At 31.6% G+C, this 24,163-nt stretch overlaps 1 protein-coding gene and 1 long non-coding RNA gene across 6 annotated transcripts in view; one reads left to right on the plus strand and one right to left on the minus strand.

The window, feature by feature from the left end:
• LOC117689995 (serine/threonine-protein phosphatase 6 regulatory ankyrin repeat subunit B-like) overlaps positions 1 to 24,163 on the minus strand; it is a 568,848-nt gene that overhangs the window by 151,223 nt on the left and 393,462 nt on the right. For 2 of the 5 annotated variants that reach the window (XM_066068488.1, XM_066068487.1), the window contains one exon: positions 7,108 to 7,222. The exons of 1 other annotated variant lie outside the window; for it this stretch is intronic. The gene's annotated coding sequence lies outside the window, so the exon portion shown is untranslated. Of the gene's footprint in view, positions 1 to 7,107; positions 7,223 to 7,456; positions 7,576 to 17,421; positions 17,543 to 24,163 lie in introns of those variants that run through there. 2 more of the 5 variants (XM_066068489.1, XM_066068490.1) reach the window with 2 other exon arrangements.
• Positions 1,373 to 3,877, plus strand: LOC136270797 (uncharacterized). Its single transcript, XR_010708657.1, has 3 exons — positions 1,373 to 1,534; positions 1,927 to 2,026; positions 3,349 to 3,877. It is a non-coding gene; the product is annotated as an uncharacterized lncRNA (long non-coding RNA).

Here is a 24,163-nt window from a genome sequence, read left to right on the forward strand (position 1 = left end):
ATGACTGTATCATGATTCACTGGCGCAAGCAAATTGAAAGTGGGAGGGGGGCTAGACTAATCCTCAGAAATATTGAGGAAAAACCCTAAAAAACCCTAATTCCCAAAATCATGAAAATCTTAATCCGTGTGTGTGTGTGTGTGGGGGGGGGGGGGGTTGTTGTTATACCTATACTATATACTACCGAAAATAAATTTCCCTACCCAAATTTTTTTCCCCAAAATCATGAAATTCCTAATCCGTGTGTGTGTGTGGGGGGGGGGGGGGCTAGTATGCCTATTACTCCAACTTCTCAATCTTTCAAGGTAAATTTAGGAACAATTACATTTCCGGCGAGAAAAAGTGGGGGGGGGGCTATATGCCTATTGGTTAAGTCTAACTTTGCACTAAGCCCCCCCCCCCCCCGGTTCGACGCCTATGTGATTCGTGCATTTCTATACTTTGTATTTACTTTCTGTACTGTAAACAAAGATATTGATACATGTCTATGAAACATGCACATGTTTCTGTTATAAGATATAATAAGCATTATTTATAATTTTACTGAAGTTATACGTATATTTACAAAATCAGTTTAAAATCCAGCACTAGCCATGTGGTGCACGTGATTTTAATCCCATTTTTAAAATTTGATTATACATTCGTATACATTTGATGTAGAAAGTATACCAAATAATTAAAATTATATTTTGTTTATATATCAGTCAGACGTGTACGTCTTACTTCCCGGCTTGTTTAACGCGTTTGTATTTTAATTGTATAAGTATTCTTAACGTACTGTTCATCGCATGACCAATCAGTGCACATGTGTAACTGTAAAATAATTGCCATCAATTCATCGTAGTTGTAAATTCACCGTACGGGTGAACGCTGTTAACCGGACCCCGTTAATTGATCGGCATCTAATTATATTTGCGATTTCTGTGTGTTCATGCAAAACCTGCTCTGTGATGAACATAATATTTTCACACGTCTATATTTTGAATAAGAATATGACCGTGCTTAGAATCGCGGTGAAAATTGGACAAGTCAAGACTAACTTGTCAGAAGACTATATATGGCTATATCATATTTAGTTTGGCAAAATCATCAGTACATGTAAATAAAATATAGTTAAAGACAAAATCTGATACATATGTCTCATTAAAACTTGTTTAATTTCATAAAAAATTTGTAAACAAACGGTCGGCCATTTTTTTTGTTAATCACGTGTTACAAATACAATTGTAACAAACACACGCCAATACTTTGTAGTATTTAACCAAGAAATACTGACTCCGACAGTTCTTATTTTAAAAAAATATACATGTAAAAAGTATACTTTTCGGTAAAAAATGATAATTTTGATTAAACATTATTCATTTTAAACTATTCCAAGATTTAGCGGGTTCTGATTGGTCAGTATTGGCGCACTTTATGATTCCGAGCGAAGGTTAAAATGGACAAGAAGGTGCTGTTGTAAAATGGAGAATTGAGAAGCATTAATAGCCTCTACAACAAGGAGATAATGCAGGAACGAAGAACTCATGTCAAGGTAACTTAATTCACAATATAGATACTCCCAATAACATTTTCAAGGCTTTAATTTATCTCTCATTTGTAAACGAGATCTCGCGCCATCAAATCAAGATGGCGTCATTTTTTCAAACTTGGTTCGGCGTTTTAATTTTTATTACCGTATCTCTTTTAAATATACGTTTTGACCAAGTTAACCATTAACCAACTTTATATGCATGATAATCAAGATTATCCAGGGTATACACATATATAATTATATAAACGTCCCTAATATATGAATGCTTGGTTGGTAAACAAGATGAACAATGAATCTTTCGCACATTATACAATTTACAAACTCTAAATGTAACGAACAAAATTTATTAATTAAATCCGGAAAACGAAATCTTATACGTTTTTCTTTTTCAGCATTGACAGCATACAAAGTCAATGTTTCCGGTGATTAGTTGCATCCTCTGTTCGGTGATTCGGGTGAATGTTTTGACCAGCTGGACGATGTGAACGCAAGGTATTGCTTTGAAATTGATTATTTTCACCATTAACTTATACATGTGTTGGATGTTTATAATTTACTGTAGTAGTTTTTGGAAATCCAGGTCTAAGTTTTTGAAAAGGAGGTTCAACAAACAATAATTGAATCAAAATGAAAATAACATAGCTTCAAACCAGGGTTGGCCGGGAAATACCAGTGCTGGGAATTACTAGTGGTAAATACCGGTATTTCCCGTCCCGGTCAATACTACTGTTTTTCACTAATGTTAAAAATACTGGGAAATACAAATTTATAATCTTTATTTCTTTAATTTTTTCAATGTAAAACATATGTTTATGATAAAAGATATTAACAATAAGCATCAAAAACCAGTTTATCCTACTTTCCCATTTCACTGCCAGTTTATGAATCTTAAATTCACCAATCACCTATTCCCAAAGACTTCTATAGCTGCTAAAGTACAAATTTTAGTCCAGCTTTTTGAACCTCAAGTTTTCTGTTTTACAGATTTATAATTCAAAGCACAAAATAAACTGTTATAATTACTGTAGGTGTTACAAGTAACAATTAAATAATCACACATGTTGTTATAATAAATGACACTTGACAGTTTTGTGCTCCTGTTTAGGGGAGATATATACTATGAGTGGGGTTGATTGGCTTCTTCTTAGGTGTGTTGCATACTGAGGTAGTGACACAGTCACACTTTATTTTTCACAATTTTCTTGCACCATTTTCACATTCACCAAATAACCAGAAAATGGAACTTTTGATATCATGTTTATGATAACTGTATAGATTCCCCTATACCTGACTAGTCTTAAAAACAAAATAACAATGTTGTCAATGAATGAACCATGTTTGGAGTATTCATAAGAAGATAACCAATGCATTACTGGGCAGTCAAAACTTGTTAAAATCAAAGAACATTTATAAAATGTCAAAAAGCTGACAAGGTGTACTATTGTCTACATCCCTACAGATTTGATTAAGACTAATGTCTAAGTATGAAGTACTATAATATGTAGTTGTACTTTATTTCCCAGTATTTCCCGGGAAATACCAGTAATTCCCGGAAATTACCAGTATTTCCCACCGTCCTGGGAAATATGAGTATTTCCCGCTTTTTTGCCAACCCTGCTTCAAACATAAAATGAAACATTTTAGACCAGATACTACTGTAGTCATTATATGACATAGCTTAAACAGCAAGTGGCAACTGCATAGTAGCTTCGGTATTCAGAATTTTATTCAGGATGCTTTTATTACATGTTAGGCTGAATGACTTATGTTAATTATTTAAAAATCTAAATGAAACTTTATTATTCATGTTTAAGATAAATAGAACAGACATAAAGTACAGCCCAGTGAAAGGAACAAGTTCATCGCAAGAAGAAGAATTTTAATGCTACCACTGTCCAGAACTACTAAGTCTGCTGTAGCCATGATGTGATCATATGAGTGCTTCACCGGTCTGGACAATGCTCGAAAGTCCCCCCAAAAGGCCTATTTCCATAAACTACGACTCGGGTTACACAAACAACAGCCATTTAGGACACTCCTTATTGATTCGAATGGACACATCTCTACGACCCGACTAAACCTCTGCAGAACAAGACTTTTTAACTGTAAAGTATTCTCATTTCAAAAAACCTATAAACTATAAAAGTACTTTTCTTATATGATCAAATACCAGTATATTACAATGTCTGTCTGTAAGCTAGAATCGTAGAAAATCACATGGTTTAGACTTATTAAATGATTGATTAGACAATGCAGATATTAACTTTCATTTTCTGAAATAATTTGTTATATTTGCAAAAATTGCATAAAATATTAGACTCCATGTAACATATATCCTCACACCTCCAAGTTGATAAGTGTTATCTACTTTTTTTCCATTTTCTTTGTTTAAAAATATATTGATAACTTAGTTTTTATTTGCAGCAATATATGGAAAATTAAGAAACCAATCTTAAATGTATAAACACTGCATTAGGAGATGAATGCATGGGTCATAGAAATGATAAAATACACCAAACAATATTCAATTATGTCGTATATGAAAATATATAAAGACAACATATACCTCATGTATTACAATTTTTATATAACAACATTACTTGGATGGAAAGTTGTTTCCATGTGGGTTTTATTTTAATCTGTGTTATGTAACTAATATATAATTGGAATTAGCTTTTATATCATAAGTAAAATGCTGGTATTGATGAGAATTGTAAGGTGAATGATCTGTGTGATACTTTGTATTTTATACATTCATGCTACAAAAAGCAAGTACATGTACATGTAGTAATACTTGTCATATATAAGCAATGTATATTTTACTTCATGTCTTGGATTTAAAAATATAAATGTAGGTAAAGTAGTGAAATGTAGGAAGGCAAACCGTGTTTAAAGAAGAATATTCATCAGGAATGAAGTGTGTTGCAATCAGCATAATTAATTAAATGTGTACATCATATTTTTGCACATGATTTGACAGACTGCTCCATTGTTAGCTTTTTATTGGCCAACAAGCTTTTCATATCTCCCTCTGGGTCATCTATTAAATACTGACAGGCTTATGATATTAAAATCTGATCAGTTGGTACATCATGGGTGGAAATGAAAAGTTCACTTTGGACTTAATGGATTATCAAAAAAATGATATCAAATCCTGTTCTATTGTAAAACATTAGATTATATTACTAACAAAGAAAAGGTTTATCCCAACTTGTAAGTGGATCACTTTGACCTCATTTTGGAATTTATGACATACATATTCAAATCAAATCTTGGTCATACCTTTATAGTCAACTACTATCTTGTAGTGTATTTTTTTTTTTTAAAGATAGATACTTTAGACTTTTCAAAAATATTTTATGGTGTACATATTCATTGTTGTTCAAAAGAAATTGAGACAAGTGTATCATGTTCATGTAACAGTGAAGTTTTCTTTGTTTATTCATGTACGTGCAGTTATTTTGTAAATTGCATTCATATTTTTAAAAAAGTAAGATCTTTGTTGCATTTTTAAAGGGAGATTTGATAGGCATTTAATCGAGATGAAAAAAAATACAAATGTAAAGATTTCTATGGGAGTTTTTTTTCTTGTGCAATTTTATCATTTTTTAAATAAAAGTCCATAATAAGGGAATTGCCATATGGATGTTTCTCCATTATTGTATCTTGGCTGTATGTTATTTATTATTGGAAACAATTTCACATTTTTGAACAAAATAAATTTGGAACTGTTTGAAATTGTTTTGTTTTTACATAAAGTAGAAACCTTGCTCAGCTTTTGTGAAAGCAAAAATATGGAAAGTTTCAGTTGCGGAAACCCTTTGTAAACGATATGTTTCCCAATTGAATATGGAGGTTGAAACTATGCAGAAACTTCAAGTTTCAGTAAGTTTCCGTCGCGGAAAACATTTGTAAACAATATGTATCCCAAACGTATATGGAGATTGAAACTATGCAGAAACTTCAAGTTTCAGTAAGTTTCCGTTGCGGAAACCATTTGGATTCATGGACAGCCTAAGTTTCAGCACTGCGGAAACTTAATGAAACTTGAAGTTTCCGTGCTGAAACCTGTCGGAAACTTAAAGTAACCTTAAGTTTCCGCAGAGTTTCAAAAGGGTTTCCGCAGCGCTGAAACCAGATATTTCATCCAGTGTGACGATGTCACAAAACTATAATGTTAAAGGAATGAAGAATTAAATTTCTATCTACAAATATGTTTACATAAAATGATATTTGTGTGCCATACATTTGAAACCAGACTCTACCCATATTTGACTTCGGATTCCTTCAACATCTGATTTTTAAAGATTTGCGCCTGCTATTTGTAAATCGAAGAAATGCCTCTTTTAATAATCACAATAAATGGATTTTAAAAAGTAGTTCAATTCGTGAAATTTTCCATATGCATGCAGCCTCTATTCATCCCCGGACCCCAAAAATCAAAAAGATTTCTAGTACCCCATTCAAGATAGATATGTTACCAACAGATGGATGATTTTCGGCAATCAATGGAAATTGTAAACAACAGCTTCTTTCATTTTTACAATGTATAATCTTCGACAAATATTTAATAGTGTTTGCTTGCAAGACAATTGAATAAAGGTAAAAGGAAAGGTTAAAAGAAAGATTTAGAGCAAATATATAATTAACGAATCAGTTATAATTGTGAGCCTGAAAATTAGTTATAGTCACTATCATTTTTACTTAAATTTATATTTTGATACACATTTTAATCAAGACCAAATCAATAAATGTTTGAAGAAACCGCTTTTATTAGACTTATCTGAATTTACAATTAATGTACAAGCCCGACTATCAATAATATTCATCAAAAGATTGTCCGTAAGAATCAACAATAATATGTTGTTGTTTTTTTTAATTTTAATTTTATAACTTTAAATCGTAGTGCATATAACTTTATTTTTACTTTTTTGTTTGTCTTCAGCACAATTCTTTGTGAGGGTTTCGGGGGTTGAAATCCATATACGCCGTTAAGGGGGGGGGGGGGGGGGGGTGGGGTGGTGAAATCCATATACGTCGTAATTAGGGGGTTGGGTTGAAATCCATATACACCGTAATTAGACATAGGACGGGTGGTTTGAAGTCCATATACGCCTTAATTAGACTTAACAGAATGGAAAAGCCAACTAAATAGATGTTAATAAAAAACATATACATTAATCTTTAACACATATTACACGATAACCACATTAATATTTCCCTTGCACTTTGATTCGATTACAAATAATGGGTTTTCAAATAGAGATCTGATTGGTTCGCGCTCTGATTCTACAACGCAATTGATCGATTATTTTATTTGACAGGTATATAAGTTATACCGGACCCGGTATATGTTTATATGTTTTCAAAGTCCGCTCTGGTCTGCGTCAGCCTGGAGTTTACCCGCGTCAGCTCTGGGTCCGCCTTAGAGGACCCGAAGCAGACCCTAACGGACACAGAAAGCAGATCCAGGGTTTCTGTAAGGTAGTGTCTAATCCGCACTGACTTTTTGTGAAATACACAACTATTTAGGTGAACCGTTTACCATGAATAAAAATAAAAATTGTACTTACACGTTTGCTTAGTACGAGAATGAAGGATAGTAGGATGAGTTTCAAAAATCGCACTTAAAATACTCTTTGAAGTTTGTGCTGTACAAGGCGTCAAGGCAACAAAACTGTTCTCGACCTTAAAAAAAAATCTCAGTTTTAAACGCTTTTCTGGTCGATTCTATAGAAAGAAAGGGCACGTCTGTTGGGGCACCAAAAGGGTATCTAAAAATTAAAGATAAAATTAATACACGCATGACGAGTTCAATATTCTCGATCCAATAAAGAATACATGTACGTATGGGAAAGAGAATAAATTCCGCATATCAAAATTGATTTCAAACTAATTATGAGAGTCTATGGATAACCACACCTGTAATCCACTATCCCAAAAGATCCCTGCATCTAGCGTAAATAAGAAGAAATACATCCAAATATGGAGACTGTTTTACAATACAATACCAAGAATCCTCTGGTATAGAACACAGGAAGAAGATGGTATTTTTATGCTTGGTTTTGATTACAGAGTCGCATATTTGAAAAAAAAAATGTCCTTTGAAAAGATGACATTGTAGATGCATATATAGTCGACGACCTCGGAAATTTGACTCTTACGTGATTTTGTAAATAGGTTCGTGTGATTATATAATTATCTGTTTACAAAAAATGCATTCAAAATACGCAGAACAATAGTTTACATTTATTTAAGAATCAATTTTGAATGGTTACAGCCGTAAACAAATATGATCAAAGAGAAAATTGACCTGTTATTCAATTTGTTTGATTTGTCTTTTCTTTATAAAAATCTGTGAACGGCCCTAAATATTAAACCGTATAGCATATTAATTTGACCCATGTGTTACGTTTGAAAATTAAACTTTACAATACACAAAGTATTGTGATATTAACAGACACCACTTGATAAGTGATAAACATACCAAGGTAGACGCGCTTTAACCTTATTGTCACTTAATAGGCCCACCGTGCAAAATGAGAAATATTATATTTCATTTCACGCAAGATTGTTTCTTGAATAATAAATCAACCATTCTTGTATAACATAACTTAAATTGCAGGTTTTTTTTAAAGTGAATATTAATTTGTATCAATTGTGATTTATTATGACAGGTGTTTTTTTATTCAAACTATCTAAAAACAATTATAAGTTTCTCATTTGTCAACGGCTTTATTTCTGACAATTACATTGAAATTGCATCTGAAAATTCATAGATTTTCATGGTATATAAAAGTTTGGTATAAATTATTCCCAAATTGTTTAAATCCCATTTATATACTTATAGTACAGAAAAGCCAAAAAATCAAATGTAACGACTCAAACGACAATGTATTTATAAATTTAATGTCATAACAAATTAGCAGGCAGCGGACGTATGATACCCCTATACCTAGCGTAAAAGAAAAGCTAGTTATTTTAAAAAAAAACCATACAAATATGTGGATCTATTACACGCTCCGATAGAGGGTGCACTTGATATTTTGGTTCGAAAGGGTTGACAACAGAATCGCATGATTGAGAAATAACATATTTCTGGTAAACAAAAAAACCCCATATTTTTGTTTATATTATTTAAAGTGTATAAGAAATACATTTGCGATAATTTATGCTGTTATAAATAAAGCTGTACCTTTAGACACCCAGTGTACTAACAAGGTTTATCCAATATGTATCACCTTCAAGTCAGATGATTATATGCATGCTTTAAAATAAAAATATTGGTTGCTTAATATCTTGTAGATTTTAAGAGATCGGTTGTTTAATTTAATACGTAGCATTATTTCAGTTAGGCAAAATATGAACGAGTACTTGTGTACAGCGAAGCATCATTTCGTTTTAAAAGTCATTTCTGCAACCTAACACCAATAAATGTCGCATGGCCAAAGGTGTAGGCAATCTGTCTCAGCTCACGGTTTTAAATAGATAAAACCGCATACTGTTGCATCTGAATGTGTTCTGAACTCTTCTATTCATAAAAGCAGATATGATTGAGCAAACAATATACATTTCTCCCTCTATTTCTTAAACGATTGTAAATCAAATGGAAACAAACATGACAGAAATCTAAGCGTTCTGGTTAATCGATTTACATACGTCTGCAACCCTTTAACTTTAACTTTGTATAACTCATTAAAGGTTTAAGTAATTGAAGTATAATATGTACTGTATGACAAACAATGCGTACAACGTTCATATCTGATTTTGTCCATGATGAACACTCAGTCTCGAAATTGAAACTATATTGATTGTACGATCTCTATTATGAACTAACATGGACTGGCCTAAGATTGTACAGTAGTTTTAAATACCATTGTAACTTTCCCATAAATAAAAGAATTGGATGTTGCTCCAAGTTAATGTACAAATCGACAACATTTATTAATTATTATAATACCCACTTTAATATGAATGTATCAGTTTTATATTTACAGATTTTTTATTTTAAAATTATAATATTTGCATCAAAATAGGATTGTCAAAATGCACTATGTGCTGAAATGTTTCGGATTAATATGATGACATGATGTTTGGGGTATTTTTTATTACAGACTGTAAGCCTTGCTGCTGGGTTATCACATATACACATGTACGGGATACTCTGCCGTACAATTATGCCGGGCCTAGGTGACAGTTTTGCACACGTCTAAGCTGTATGTATCGAAAATTTTAATTATGCATATTATAAACAATCGCTTAATGAGTTTCAAACCACCTTTGTTATTGATGTATATTACCTGTCAGGTGAGATATTTACCTTGAAAAATTAATTTCTAGTGAAAAATAATTTTTACCACAGAAAAAAAATCTTTAAGATATTCGAAATGTCTTACTGGAATACTTGAACTTCTAATGAGAATTAGAATTAACTGTCAGATGAGACACACTTAAGGAGTCTCGGGGGAGAATGTTTCAAACATACGATTTCCTTTAAATTTTTTTTCAGTGAAATGTCAACTTATGAGTAAACAACTATGTGCAAAATATAAAGTAAATTGACCGGATATTTTATTTGATTGTCGCGCTCAAATTTTGGTCGTATGTCCGATTCATCACCGACATTTTATATTAATAGGATTATACAGGACAATGAGAGTTTTCATTTTCAATTTCATATTTAAAAAAGTACAAAAATACGATTTTCTTTAAATTTTCAGCGATGGACGATTAACATATAAGTAAACTTTTTGCCAAATTAAAACAATATTGACCGGATGGTTTTTAGGCTATCAGTCCTCATAGTTTGATCCTATAAACGTGCCGTGCCAGCAATTTTACATTATAGAATTGTATAAAACAAAAGGATGTTTACGAATCAAATTTAATTTTATTTGTATTAGAAAAAATACATTTCCACTCACACAGAACGTAGAAGGGTCGCGTATATGTTTTTATTTTGCAAATTATAGTTTTGATTTTAATTATTGACGCTGTAATAGAAAATGCACGACGTTAATTCTTGTCAATTGTTACGTCAGAGTCTCAACTGACGTCATCCTAAGACGTTGACTCCGACGACAATAACGTCGATTTTGAAGAAGCAGGGAAAAATTTAAATACTTCTGACATTATTCTAACGATTCATTTCACTAAAAAAAAAAATTTTGATAAGTAATTTTTCTGAAATAAAAACGTTACATGATAACCTGTATCATTGAACATTTTACTTTAAATCTGTTTTTTACAACAGTAATGCGCAATACCCTGCGCAGAGGGCGCACAATTTTAATTTTAAACCCGCTACCGACCTTAAAACAAAGGGTGCTTATATATTCTTTACAGAATGTTCTATCATTTGGTATACATAGATTTTTACATATTTGCGTCTGAAGAGGATGCAAAATTGCCACATTTGCACTGGCATAATTATCCGGCAGTGTTACACACAGGTTGATCATTCTGAATACCAATTGTACATGCATTCTTTAATATTTTTACTACAAAATGTAGGATGTAAATCAAAAAAAATGCTGCTTTGTATGAATCTTCCGAAAAAACATTAAATAGATAGTTTGACGAGATATTGGCGCTTCTGATTGGTCGAAACATTCCTTTGATACCTGCATCAATAATATTTTTTCAGAATCTACTGCATCAATAATTTTTTTTTCAGGATCTACTTTTCTCTACTGTTCTGATTAAACACTATTTATAGAATGGGAATTTCCAAAAAACACTGTCAACAAAATGAAAAGTTGTGTTTTTTTAATTGTAAGTAGAAATAAACTTTATAAATATATAAAATCAAAAGTTTAACTTTGAAAATAAACAATTAACAATTATAGTAATTAAAAGTGGTTAGCGCGGTGGCCGCTCCCTGCCAGGAGAATGGGTTCCAGAGGTCGTGAGCCCAAGCCCCGGCCGGGGCGGAGGTGGAGCTACAAAAAGGTGAATTTAAGTATGTCTTTATCATTCACTATGGGCAGGTATATGTCAATTTGAGAGTTAATGCAATGTTTGTTCTTATTATATGTATATATCTATGCAATCTGTATCGTCCCGATCTTCTCAAATTGTCGTTTATCAGTATTCCACCTGTATCTCAAACGACCGTGTAGTGAGCGACCAGCGCGCTAGTTTCCCTTCGTTATCGAAAGCTAGATTTTTGTATTGCCTAGATAGCCCAGTGGTTAGCGCGGTGGCCGCTCACTGCTACGAGAAAGGGTTCCAGAGGTTGCCAGTTCAAGCCCCGGCCGGAGCGGAGGTGGAACTCCAAAAAGGTGAATTTCTCTATGCTTTATATATATACTAATTCTATTCGTTCCTGACTCTACAGATAAACAATAAACCTGTCTTAGCATAAAATGATATTTCATACCTTCCTTCGAATGAAATAATATAGAATAGAATAATCAATAAATTCCAATCTTTATTTTAGAGGTATACTTTCAAGTTTACGTTCAGAGGTTTTTTTTAAGGATTACATATCTTACTTCACCACCACCCACACCCCCTTCCCCAGCATGCCTAGTAACTAAACAAATAAAATAAAAATGCGCAAAAAAGATAGTTTCACTCAGGAAACAATTTTGAATGGTTACAGCCGTTAAAATACAGCTTACTCCACTTATATTGAAATCGCTTATTTTGAAATTCCGCTTATTTTGAAATAGAAATAAATCCCCAGTTTTTGCCTCTCATATTCTTTGCATTGATTTAACGGATATAATGAAATCGTCTATTTTGAAATATCGCTTATATTGAAGCCACTGATCGGTCCCCAAAGGTGATAATTAGTTGTTTTTATAACGGTTATATTGAAGTACTCCCTGGCGGCTGTCGTCACGGTTGGTGACAGTAATTATGCCAGACTGACCGGTTGATATACAAAGGTGTGAATAAAGTTATCATCATGTGTGTTTTTATACTTCTATTAAAAAGTAAAATGTATACACTGTTGAATTTGATACGGATGTATTGAGGCTAGACGTAATATGGAAACCCCACGGAAAAGAAATACCTTATCTCCGGACGCTAAATGCAAACTAGTTTTGTTTATTGATGAAAAAACAAAGCCTAAATTCAATATAGATAAGGATTTTGAGATTATCGAGTGTACACTTACGATGGTATACAAGAAGCGTTCAGCAATATTTGAAGCGTTTGAGTCTGGTGATTTTTCTCTAAAACGTAAAAGAATGCGATTGGAGATTATGATGAGGTTTCAGATAGTAACAAAATGAAACTTACAAAACTTTCGGATATAATTTTAATCAAACTTTCAAGGACTAATGTTCCATGTAATCTGTTCATTGCAATAGATAAATGATGACCAAATAATTTGTTCGGGTTTGGTTTTCTATGCTTACATCGGGATTGAACTTTCAAAAATGGCGGCTTCACTTCAGTCAATTTCGCTTATATTGAAATACGGATATATTGAAATAATTTGCATGGTCCCTTGAATTTCAATATATCCGGAATAGGCTGTATATGTTCTGTTACTCAATCTTTTTTACTTGTCTATTCTATTTATAAATCTGCAAGACTGATATTTATCTTATATTTAAAACTATCTTATACCAATGGCCAAGTAATGCCAAATAATGGGATCTAACCCTATATATGGTATTTGCATCTGATCAATTCAACGCATGTATTACATGTACGTATAAAAATTACACATTTTCGATTCAAAAGTAATGGGATATTTACAGACACCTCTTGATAATTTGTTACCAGACCATTTCAGATGGGCCTTGTCGCTAAACAGGCACACCGTGCAAAATAAGAAACATTAAATTCCATGTTACGCAACCTCGTTATTTGTGTGATACATACGCCATTCTAATACCAGTATTGGATGACTGAACTTAAAGCTTTTTTAATATGAGTATGTAAAGCAGCAACAATAATTGATTTTCTAAAATACTTTTATTGTTGTTTTACAAAAGTATTTCAAAGCCAACTATCAGTTCCATCATCGTTAAACGATTACCCTTTTGTAAAGGATTTGTGTTGACTTTATTTTAACAAAATACTTGTTGTATGTAATCTTATGAAATTTTGGTATTTGTGTATATAATTTGATATGTAGCATCATTTCAGTTAGGCAAAATGTAAGCGAAAACCTGTATACGGTGACACATCATTTCGTTTTTAAAATTTATTGCTGCAACCAAACACCAAAAGAATCTTGGTATGCTTAGTGGGTTTGATGATCCGTCTCAGCTACGACGGATTTTATTATACAAGACGGCATACTTGTTGCAGCTGAGTGTGTTTTAAACTCTTCTTTTAATAAAATCAGATAGAATTACGTACAGCAAACTATTCTTTTTTCTGTTTATATGACTAATAATATATCTTTGCGTTGTCAGTGGTATGGATAATAACGGTTTTAAATAGACATGTTACCAGCTTGTTTCAACTGAGTTTTTCAGACTCTTCATTTGATATATTCAGTAAGTTAAAACTACAGCAAATAACACGCGTTATGTGTAAATAACAATAAAATAGACAAGTCCCTACTATTCTGAAAATCTTGATTATAACTCATACGAAAACAAACAAGACTAAAATGCTTACAAACGATCTAGTAAATAACGACCTGTCTGCATCCCTCTAGCAATAACAATGTATTGTTTATCTTCTTGAATTCCCTTGTTAATATACGAAGCAATACTAAAATCGTTTACAACACTCATAGATGGCAGTGTCTATTGTGATTTTTGGTGTTGACTTTACGTAAAATAATTCTATATCGATCAAAACTAAGACTATATTGAGCGCACAATCCTATGAATTTGCTCGAATTGGTCTCTGGCTTTAAAATAGTTGTACAATATAGTAACCGTTGTAACATTCAATGAATATGTAAGAAATTGACTGCGTCTTCCGTTTGAAATACAGATCGACAAAATTAGTCAAATACTTATTTCATAAGAGGGTGCAAACTAGATAATACCTTAAAAATTGGCAAAATTAGATCCCCTTACATGCAAAACGTGATGTATTGTTTTAATAATACCCTAAACATTCCAATGTAAAATTTAAATCATAATTATGTACCGGTAGTCAGAATTCCCTGTTTTCTAATATGTCTATTTACCTCATCCTTAAAAAACTACTAGATTAGTTTTCAAATCAAATATTTTTATTTTATAGATATTCAGTGTTATTAAACTAAACTTTATGAATTTCAAAGATATTATCTTGAACTTTTTAACAAACAAGCAACTCAAACTCATACTTCACAACATCCTCAACTCGCCTATTGTCTGGTTTGATGGATTTTAAAAGCTTGGAAACAAACGTCTGTCATATTAATTATGATATCAAAAAAGGAATATCGAACTATTTTTATCCATAACGTTTTACTAATGTTAATGGTTTTCATTTAGAAATTGTTCCAGGCCTAAAGTTGATTATTATGACAAATAAAATAATCACTGATAGCATACACTCCTTTCCTTTTTATATCTTTGTATTTGCTACACTTTTATGAAATTTCTTTTTTTTTCTACTAAATAGCCAGGTTTGTTTTGATTGTTTTCTAAACTGTACAGGTAGATAACAAAAATATCATTATCATCCTTAAATCATCAAAATGAATACTGGGTACGTCAAATGAATACAAAAAATGATATTCAATAATGATTGTTTATTATAAAGGTATATCATATATTTTATATTTCATGATATTATCAAAGTATCTAAGTGCCTGTATGGTGTCTATAAATATCACATTACTTTGTCAATCAAATTTTGAAATATCGTATAAAAATGGACAATTACTGCAGATAACGACATATTAACATTGTAAGTCTTGTCGAAAATTGTCATTTATGTGCCACGTAAAACGTTTGCAATTTGCAAAGAAGTATACAAATGTACACATAACAAGTGATTATCAGACCGTGGTAGTTCGCCTTGTTGTTGTAAAATAATGCACTTTGTCAAGCAAGAAATATTAAATTTCATTTCACAGACCTCTTTTTTAGTAAGCAATATTGATATTTGCATCATGCATATAAAATAAAAGAGTAGTTATAGTAATTATAATAATACAAACGTCCCTTGCATCTGTCTTAAAAAGCGACTAAAATAAATGAGAAAAATAACATAGTAGTTAACCCGACGAAATATTGCAATCTTTTTTTTACTTCCTTTGTTTCCAAATTAAGATAATTTAAGGGAAAAAAGAGAAAACTTTATAACAAAATAAACTTAATACAATATTATATGTTGTAACTTGTGTTTTAAATGTGAGTTAACTTTTATTTAGGATAACTTTATTTCGGAATTAAACAGCAATAAACTGTATCATAACAACTAATTTTTGTAAACATTTCTATGTGTATTTTAAGTACATTTTCATGAAACCAATAACAACATAGCAAGAATAAAGTTGGCCAACAGTAAGTTTCCGGGGATAAGCTTCCTCATGAGGCCCCATATTTTAATGATTAACAAAAAATGCTAAATGACGATGTCACAAAACTATAATGTTAACGGAATGAAGAATTAAATTTCTATCTACAAATATGTTTACATAAAATGATATTTGTGTGCCATACATTTGAAACCAGACTCTACCCATATTTGACTTCGGATTCCTTCAACATCTGATTTTTAAAGATTTGCGCCTGCTATTTGTTAATCGAAGAAATGCCTCTTTTAATAATCACAATAAATGGATTTTAAAAAGTAGTTCAATTCGTGAAATTTTCGTTATGCATGCAGCCTCTATTCATCCCCGGACCCCAAAAATCAAAAAGATTTCTAGTACCCCATTCAAAATAGATATGTTACCAACAGGTGGATGATTTTCGGTAATCAATGGAAATTGTAAACAACAGCTTCTTTCATTTTTACAATGTATAATCTTCGACAAATATTTAATAGTGTTTGCTTGCAAGACAATTGAATAAAGGTAAAAGGAAAGGTTAAAAGAAAGATTTAGAGCAAATATATAATTAACGAATCAGTTATAATTGTGAGCCTGAAAATTAGTTATAGTCACTATCATTTTTACTTAAATTTATATTTTGATACACATTTTAATCAAGACCAAATCAATAAATGTTTGAAGAAACCGCTTTTATTAGACTTATCTGAATTTACAATTAATGTACAAGCCCGACTATCAATAATATTCATCAAAAGATTGTCCGTAAGAATCAACAATAATGTGTTGTTGTTTTTTTTAATTTTAATTTTATAACTTTAAATCGTAGTGCATATAACTTTATTTTTACTTTTTTGTTTGTCTTCAGCACAATTCTTTGTGAGGGTTTCGGGGGTTGAAATCCATATACGCCGTTAAGGGGGGGGGGGGGTGAAATCCATATACGCCGTAATTAGGGGGTTGGGTTGAAATCCATATACACCGTTATTAGACATAGGAAGGGTGGTTTGAAGTCCATATACGCCTTGATTAGACTTAACAGAATGAAAAAGCCAACTTAATAGATGTTAATAAAAAACATATACATTAATCTTTAACAAATATTAAACGATAGCCAAATTATTATTTCCCTTGCACTTTTATTCGATTACAAATAATGGGTTTTCAAATAGAGATCTGATTGGTTGGCGCTCTGATTCTACAACGCAATTGATCGATTACTTTATTTGACAGGTATATAAGTTATACCGGACCCGGTATATGTTTTCAAAGTCCGCTCTGGTCTGCGTCAGCCTGGAGTTTACCCGCGTCAGCTCTGGGTCAGCCCTAGAGGACCCGAAGGAGACCCTAACGGACACAGAAAGCAGATCCAGGGTTTCTGTAAGGTAGTGTCTAATCCGCACTGACTTTTTGTGAAATACACAACTATTTAGGTGAACTGTTTACCATGAATAGAAATACAAATTGTACTTACACGTTCGCTTAGTACGAGAATGAAGGATAGTAGGATGAGTTTCAAAAATAGCACTTAAAATACTCTTTGAAGTTTGTGCTGTACAAGGCGTCAACGCAACAAAACTGTTCTCGACCTTAAAAAAAAAATCTCAGTTTCAAACGCTTTTCTGGTCGATTCTATAGCGGGAAAGGGCACGCCTGTTGGGGCACCAGAAGGGTATCTAAAAATTAAAGATTAAATTAATACACGCATGACGAGTTCAATATTCTTGATCGAATAAAGAGTAGATGTACGTATGGGAAAGAGAATAAATTCCGCATATCAAAATTGATTTCAAACTAATTATGAGAGTCTTTGGATAACCACACCTGTAATCCACTATCCCAAAAGATCCCTGCATCTAGCGTAAATAAGAAGAAATACATCCAAATATGGAGACTGTTTTACAATACAATACCAAGAATCCTCTGGTACAGAACACAGGACGAAGATGGTATTTTTATGTTCGGTTTTGATTACAGAGTCGCATATTTGAAAAAAAAATGTCCTTTGAAAAAATGACGTTGTAGAGGCATATATTGTCCATAACCTCGGAAATTTGACTCTTACGTGATTTTGTAAATAGGATCGTGTGATTATATAATTATCTGTTTACTAGAAATGCATTCAAAATACGCAGAACAATAGTTTACATTTATTTCAGAATTAATTTTGAATGGTTACAGCCGTAAACAAATATGATCAAAGAGAAAATTGACCTGTTATTCAATTTGTTTGACTTGTCTCTTCTTTATAAAAATCTGTGAACGGCCCTTAATATTAAACCGTATAACAGATTAATTTGACTCATGTGTTACGTTTAAAAACTAAACTTTGCGATACACAAAGTATTGTGATATTAACAGACACCACTTGATAAGTGATTAACATACCATGGTAGACAAGCCTTAACTTTATTGTAGCTTAATAGGCCCACCGTGCCAAATAATAAATATTACATTTCATTTCACGCAAGATTGTTTCTTGTATAATAAATACACCATTCTAGAATAAGATAACTCCTAAATTGAATTTTTTAATGAAGATTATGTGAAACAACAACGTTAACACCAGGTGAATATTAATTTGTACCAATTGTGATTTACTATGACAGGTGTTTTTTTAATACAAATTATCTAAAAACAATTATCAGTTTCTTAATTGTTAACGACTTGATTTCTTACAATTACATTGAAATTTCATCTGTAAATTCATAGATTATCACGGTATAAAAGTTTGGTATAAATTATTCTCAAATTGTTTAAATCCCATGTATATACCTACAGTATAGAAAAACCAACAAATTAAATGTTACGACTCAAACTACAATGTATTTGTAAATTTAACGTCTTAACAAATCAGCAGCCAGCGGTCATATGATACCCCTATACCTAGTGTAAAAGAAAAACAGGTTATCATTAAAAGTAACTTACAAATACGTGAATCTTCTACACGCTTCCTCCGACGGAGGGTGCCCTTGATATTTTGGTACTAAAGGGTTGACAACAGAGTCGCATGATTAAGAAGGAGTATATTTCTAAAAAAAAAAAAAGTACCATTCGTCTTTTATCTTTTTCATATGTTCACATGTACATGTAATGGTAAACAAAGGAAAAAACGTATTCTTGTTTAATTTTGTTGATGCAAAATAAGGATTATATTATTTTTTATTTTATTTAAAGTGCATAAAAAATACATTTGCGATAGTTCATGCTGTTATAAATAAACCTGTACTTTACACACCAAGTGTGTTAACGAGGTTTGTCCAACATGTACAACCTTCAAGTCAAATGATTATATGCATGCTTTAAAATAAAAATATTGGTTGCTTATTATCTTGTAGATTTTAAGGGATCGGTTGTTTAATTTAATACGTTGCATTATTTCAGTTAGGCAAAATATGAACGAGTACTTGTGTACAGCGAAGCATCATTTCGTTCTAAAAGTCATTTCTGCAACCTAACACCAAGAAATGTCGCATGGCCAAAGGTGTAGGCAATCCGTCTCAGCTCACGGTTTTAAATAGATAAAACCGCACACTGTTGCATCTGAATGTGTTCTGAACTCTTCTATTAATAAAAGCAGATATGATTGAGCAAACAATATACATTTCTCCCTCTATTTCTTAAACGATTGTAAATCAAATGGAAACAAACGTGACAGAAATCTAAGCGTTCTGGTTAATCGATTTACATACGTCTGCAACCCTTTAACTTTAACTTTGTATAACTCATTAAAGGTTTAAGTAATTGAAGTATAATATGTACTGTATGACAAACAATGCTTACAACGTTCATATCTGATTTTGTCCATGATGAACACTCAGTCTCGAAATTGAATTTATATTGATTGCACGATCTCTATTATGAACTAACATGGACTGGCCTAAGATTGTACAGTAGTTTTAGATACCATTGTAACTTTCCCATAAATAAAAGAATTGGATGTTGCTCCAAGTTAATGTACAAATCGACAACATTTATTAATTATTATAATACCCACTTTAATATGAATGTATCAGTTTTATATTTACATATTTTTTATTTAAAAATGATAATATTTGCATCAAAAAAGGATTGTCAAAATGCACTATGCGCTGAAATGTTTCGGATTAACATGATGACATGATGTTTGGGGTATTTTTTTATTACAGACTGTAATCCTTGCTCCTGGGTTATCACATATACACATCTACGGAATACTCTGCCGTACAATTATGCCGGGCCTAGGTGACAGTTTTGCAAACGTCTAAGCTGTATGTATCGAAAATTTTAATTATGCATATTATAAACAATCGCTTAATGAGTTTCAAACCACCTTTGTTATTGATGTATATTACCTGTCAGGTGAGATATTTACCTTGAAAAATTAATTTCTAGTGAAAAATAATTTTTACCACAGAAAAAAAAATCTTTAAGATATTCGAAATGTCTTACTGGAATACTTGAACTTCTAATGGGGATTAGAATTAACTGTAAGATGAGACACACTTAAGGAGTCTCGGGGGAGAATGTTTCAAACATACGATTTCCTTTAATTATTTTACAGTGAAATGCCAGCTTATGAGTAAACAACTATGTGCAAAATATAAAGTAAATTGACCGGATATTTTATTTGCTTGTCGCGCTCAAATTTTGGTCGTATGTCCGATTCATCACCGACATTTTATATTAATAGGATTATACAGGAAAATGAGGGTTTTCATTTTCAATTTCATATTTAAAAAAGTACAAACATACGATTTTCTTTCAATTTTCAGCGATGGAAGGTTAACATATAAGTAAACTTTTTGCCAAATTAAAACAATATTGACCGTATGGTTTTTAGGCTATCCGTCCTCATAGTTTGATCCTATAAACGTTCCGTGCCAGCAATTTTACATTATAGAATTGTATAAAACAAAAGGATGTTTACGAATCAAATTTAATTTATTTGTATTAGAAGAAAAAAATACATTTCCACTCACACAGAACGTAGAAGGGTCGCGTATAGTTTTTATTTTGAAAATTATAGTTTTGATTCTAATTATTGACGCTGTAATAGAAAACGTACGACGTTAATTCTTGTCAATTGTTACGTCAGAGTCTCAACTGACGTCATCCTAAGACGTTGACTCCGACGACAATAACGTCGATTTTAAAGAAGCAGGAAAAAATTTAAATACTTCTGACATTATTCTAACGATTCATTTCACTTAAAAAAATTTTTTGATAAGTAATTTTTCTGAAATAAAAACGTTACATGATATCCTGTATCATTGAACATTTTACTTTAAATTTGTTTTTTACAACAGTAATGCGCAATACCCTGCGCAGAGGGCGCACAATTTTAAACCCGCTACCGACCTTAAAACAAAAGTGCTTATATATTCTTTACACAATGTTCTATCATTTGGTATACATAGATTTTTACACATTTGCGTCGGAAGAGGATGCAAAATTGCCACATTTGCACTGGCATAATTATCCGGCAGTGTTACACACAGGTTAATCATTCTGAATACCAATTGTACATGCATTCTTTAATATTTTTACTACAAAATGTAGGATGTAAATCGAAAAAATGCTGCTTTGTATGAATCTTCCGAAAAAAAAAAATCAATAAATTCCAATCTTTATTTTAGAGGTATACTTTCAAGTTTACGTTCAGAGGTTTTTTTTAAGGATTACATATCTTACTTCACCACCACCCACACCCCCTCCCCCAGCATGCCTAGTAACTAAACAAATGAAATTAAAATACGCAAAAAAGATAGTTTCACTTAGGAAACAATTTTGAATGGTTACAGCCGTTAACATATATGTTCTGTAACTCAATCAGTTTTACTTGCCTATTCTATTTATAAATCTGCAAGACTGATATTTATCTTATATTTAAAACTATCTTATACCAATGGCCAAGTAATGCCAAATAATGGGATCTAACCCTATTAATGTATTTGCATCTGATCAATTCAATGCATGTATTACATGTACGTATAAAAATTACACATTTTCGATTCAAAAGTAATGGGATATTTACAGACACCTCTTGATAATTTGTTACCAGACCAATTTAGATGGGCCTTGTCGCTAAATAAGCACACCGTGCAAAATAAGAACATTAAATCCCAAGTTACGCAACATCGTTCTTTGTATAATACCAGTATTAGATGACTGAACTTAAAACTTTTTTATTATGAGTATGTAAAGCAGCAACAATAATTGATTTTAAAAAAAATACTTTTCCTGTTGTTTTTCAAAAGTATTTCAAAGCCAACTATCAGTTCCATCATCGTTAAAAGAGTACCCTTTTGTTAGAGGATTTGTGTTGACTTTATTTTAACAAAATACTTGTTGTATGTAATCTTATGAAATTTTGGTATTTGTGTATGTAATTTGATATGTAGCATCATTTCAGTTAGGCAAAATGTAAGCGAAAATCTGTATACGGTGACACATCATTTCGTTTTAAAAATTCACTGCTGCAACCAAACACCAAAAGAATCTTGGTATGCTTAGTGGGTTTGATGATCTGTCACAGCTACGACGGATTTTAATATACAAGACGTCATACTTGTTGCAGCTGAATGTGTTTTAAACTCTTCTTTTAATATAATCAGATAGATTTACGTACAGCAAACTATACTTTTTTCTGTTTATATGACTAATAATATATCTTTGCGTTGTCAGTGGTATGGATAATAACGGTTTTAAATAGACATGTTACCAGCTTGTTTCAACAGATTTTTGCAGACTCTTCATTTGATATATTCAGTAAGTTAAAACTACAGCAAATAACACGCTTTATGTGTAAATAACAATAAAATAGACAAGTCCCTACTATTCTGAAAATTTCGATTATAACTCATACGAAAACAAACAAGACTAAAATGCTTACAAACGATCTAGTAAATAACGACCTGTCTGCATCCCTCTAGCAATAACAATGTATTGTTTATCTTCTTGAATTTCCTTGTTAATATAAGAAGCAATAATAAAAACGTTCACAACACTCATAGATGGCAGTGTCTTTTGTGATTTTTGGTGTTTACGTAAAATAATTCTATATCGATCAAAACTAATACTATATTGAGCGCACAATCCTATGGATTTGCTCGAATTGGTCTCTGGCTTTAAAATAGTTGTACAATATAGTAAGCGTTGTAACATTCAATGAATATGTAAGAAATTGACTGCGTCTTCCGTTATGTAGTCAGAATTCCCTGTTTTCTAATATGTCTATTTACCTCATCCTTAAAAAACTACTAGATTAGTTTTCAAATCAAATATTTTTATTTTATAGATATTCAGTGTTATTAAACTAAACTTTATGAATTTCAAAGATATTATCTTGAACTTTTTAACAAACAAGCAACTCAAACTCATACTACACAACACCCCCAACGCGCCTATTGTCTGGTTTGATAGATTCCAAAAGCTAGGAAACAATCTTCTGTCATATTATTTATGATATCAAAAAAGGAATATCGAACTATTTTTATCCATAACGTTTTACTAATGTTAATGGTTTTCATTTAGAATTTTTTCCAGGCCTAAAGTTGATTATTATGACAAATTAAATAATAACTGATAGCATACACTCCTTTCCTTTTTATATCTTTGTATTTGCTACACTTTTATGAAATTTCTTTTTTTTTCTACTAAATAGCCAGGTTTGTTTTGATTGTTTTCTGAACTGTACAGGTAGATAACAAAAATATCATTATCATCCTTAAATCATCAAAAAGAATACTGGGTACGTCAAATGAATACAAAAAATGATATTCAATAATGATTGTTTATTATAAAGGTATATCATATATTTTACATTTCATGATATTATCAAAGTATCTAAGTGCCCGTATGGTGTCTATAAATATCACATTACTTTGTCAATCAAATTTTAAAATATCGTATAAAAATGGACAAGTACTGCAGATAACGACATATCAACATTGTAAGTCTTGCCAAAAATTTTCATTTATGTGTCACGTAAAACGTTTGCAATTTGCAAAGAAGTATACACAGGTACACATAACAAGTGTTTATCAGACCGTGGTAAATCGCCTTGTTGTTGTAAAATAATGGACCTTGTCAAGCAAGAAATATTAAATTTCATTTCACGCACCTCTTTTTTAGTAAGCAATATAGATATTTGCATCATGCATATAAAATAAAAGAGTAATTACAGTAATTATAATTAATACAAACGCCCCTTGCATCTGTCTTATAAAGCGACT

The sequence above is a fragment of the Magallana gigas genome, chromosome 8 (genome assembly GCF_963853765.1).
Source record: "Magallana gigas chromosome 8, xbMagGiga1.1, whole genome shotgun sequence".
NCBI classification, from domain to species: Eukaryota; Metazoa; Mollusca; class Bivalvia; order Ostreida; family Ostreidae; genus Magallana; species Magallana gigas.